This window comes from Rhinopithecus bieti, unplaced genomic scaffold (assembly GCF_001698545.2).
Source record: "Rhinopithecus bieti isolate Rb0 unplaced genomic scaffold, ASM169854v2 scaffold_11273, whole genome shotgun sequence".
Taxonomy (NCBI): domain Eukaryota; kingdom Metazoa; phylum Chordata; class Mammalia; order Primates; family Cercopithecidae; genus Rhinopithecus; species Rhinopithecus bieti.
This window is the reverse complement of record NW_016806694.1, coordinates 911,020-913,791: the sequence shown is the minus strand read 5'-3', so window position 1 is coordinate 913,791 and position 2,772 is coordinate 911,020. Positions and strand designations below refer to the sequence as shown.

The following is a 2,772-nucleotide window of genomic DNA, read 5'->3' as shown; positions in this document are numbered from 1 at the left end:
TGTTGCCCAGGATGGAGTGCTGTGGCACAATCTTGGCTCCACTACCACTCCTGGGGCTATTTTTTTGTATTTTATTTAGTATTTTAGTAGAGACAGGGCTCGCCACGTTGCCCAGGCTGGTCTTGAACTCCAGAGCTCAGATAATCTGTCCGCCTCGGCCTCCCAAAGTGCTGGATTATAGGGTAACTTAGCCACCAGGCCCAGCTGACACAACCACTTTGGAAGATAGTTTGTAAGTTTCTTGTAAAACCAGGCCAGGCACAGTGGCTCATGCCTGTAATCCAGGCACTTTGGGAGGCCAAGGCAGGAGGATTGCTTGAGCCCAGAAGTTTGAGACCAGCCTGGTCAACATGGTGAAACCCCACCTTTCCAAAAAATAGAAAAATTAGCTGGGTGCAGTGGCACTGTGCCTGTAGTCCCAGCTACCTGGGAGGCTGAGGTGGGAGGATCATCTGAACCCAGGGAATTTAAAGCTGCAGTGAGCCATGATTGTCTGCCATGACAGAGTGAGACCCTGTCTCAAAAAACAAAACAAAACCCCCAAAAACAAAACTAAACTTACTCTTACTATATGATCCAGCAATCATGCTTCTTGGTATCTATCCAAAGGCGTTGCAAACGTGTCCACACAAAAACCTGTGCACAGATGTTTGTAGGAGCTTCACTGATAATTGCCTAAACACAGAAACAACCAGGATGCCCGTTAGTTGGTGAATGAATAAACATTGTTACAGCCTGACAATGGAATATTATTCAGCACTAAAAAGAAATGAACTATCAAGACAAGACATGGAGAAAGCGTAAATGCATATTATTATTAAAGGAAGGCAATCTGAAAAGGCTAGCCACTCCCAGATTCCCATTATATGCCATTCTAGAAAAGTCAAAACCTTGCAGTCAGTGGAAAGATCAGCGGTTGCCAGGTGTTGTCAGAAGAAAGGGATGAACAGGAGCACTAAGGATTTTCAGGGCAGTCAAACTGTTCCGCGTGATACTATAACGGTGGATCCATGTCATTATATATTTGCCAAAACCCATAGAATAAAACACCAAGAATGTTTTGAGATAATGTCTCCCCCCTTTTTTTTTTGAGATAGTGTTGCCCAGGATGGAGTGCTGTGGCACAATCTCAGCTCTACCACCACTCCTGGGGATTTTTTTTTTTGTATTTTTATTTTGTATTTTTAGTAGAGACGGTGGTCTCGCCACGTTGCCCAGGCTGGTCTTGAACTCCAGAGCTCAAATAATCTGTCTGCCTCGGCCTCCCAAAGTGCTGGATTACAGAGTAACTTAGCCACCAGTCCTGAACTTTGGGTGATAATGACGTGTCAATGTAGGTTCACTGATCATAACAAAGGTACCACTTTGGTATGGGACGTTGACAGTGGAGGGTGCTGTGCATGTGTGGGAGTATGGGTACACGCGGGAACTATTTTCTGCTCAATTTTGCTGTGAACCTGAAAGTATTCTAAAAACTAAAGTCTATTTTAAAAAATCCACTGCTCCACCTAATTCAACACCTCACTTCCACTCTGATAATCTCTGGCAACCACTGATCCGTTTACTGTTTTTATTTAAATTGAATTAAAAGATTTTAAAACTGTTTTGGTATTTTATAATAATCAATATATTTTGATTGGACTTTTATAGTGAGCACTTTCTTTGGATATGAGTGTCTTTGACCTTCAAAAAAGTTATAGTTGTTATCAGTTATCGTAAGAGGTGGGGTCCACCTCTTAAAGTAGCAATACAATCTTATTTACGGTTGAAAAAGGTCATTTCGCCACTTCTCTTGGCAGGTTTCTATGCAATCCGTCAGGGGACAGCTGGGACCAATTATTTAAAAACCTTTCCAGCCTGCTAATCTTACTATACCTCACATTCTTGTCATTCCTGGCCAAAATCCAAAGGGATTTTCTACAGCCTCATTTTTCGTTTTTTTTTTTTTCCTGTACTTTTGCTCCCCTGACGCAAGCTTCCAACGTCTCCATCCTAAACTTTATCAGTACGCCCTCTAGAATGCCTTTTCCTGATAAGCAAACCCCCTGAGTCCTTGGCCTCTCGGAAGAGGCTCCTCCACTTTCCCGTTTTGGCAGAATCCGTGATCTGAGCCAGGCCTCCTCCCGGGGGTCTGGTCCTCCTCACTTCCTTTCCCCGGAGGACTCTGGCTCCCGGCGAGCAGGCAGCCACTTCCCCCGGCCGCTTCCTTCCCCCGGGATGACACGTTTCTACAGGCGGACTCTTGTAATTCCTCCTATTTCTCTACCCCGTGGTGGCTCCTAGAACCCCCAGGCCTGGTCTGCCGGTAAAATGTTGACACATTTAAACCACTACTTCCGATACTTTCCTCCCCGTGCAGCCTTCGCTCTTGGGCTGCCGAGCCTGGACTGCTTGTCATCCCCTCAGGCGTCTCCCCGGCCCTCCCTGCTCTTCAGCCTTCCCTGCAGAGCGCGGCTCCTGACCACACCCACGGTTCGCCTTCTCCACCTGCTCCGCGCGCCTCGCACGTGTCTGGGGGGAAACACATCCAAACGTCGACTTAAATGATTCATGGACGAGGACCGTGAGAGCAGTCTTCACTTCTTCATCTTTCTTCATTTGCACAGTATACCAATAAGCTCTTTCTACTTCTCATCACAGGTAACTCCCCTTTTGCAGAGCAACCTCCGCCGCGGAACGGTCAGAGCCCGGAGGCACCCGCACCAGTCTCGCAGGCCACGCCGGGCCGAAGACAGCGCGGGGCTTGAGGGGGCGGGAGGATGGGGCGAGGCG

General features: G+C 47.3%; 1 long non-coding RNA gene across 3 annotated transcripts in view; it reads right to left on the bottom strand.

The window, feature by feature from the left end:
• LOC108533095 (uncharacterized) overlaps window positions 1-2,772 on the bottom strand; it is a 28,893-nt gene extending 26,121 nt beyond the window's left edge. For all 3 annotated transcript variants that reach the window (XR_001886649.1, XR_001886650.1, XR_001886651.1), the window contains exons 1-2: window positions 2,488-2,772; window positions 563-675 (exon numbers count right to left, since the gene is read on the bottom strand). This is a non-coding gene — a long non-coding RNA (uncharacterized LOC108533095). The remainder of the gene's footprint in view (window positions 1-562; window positions 676-2,487) is intronic.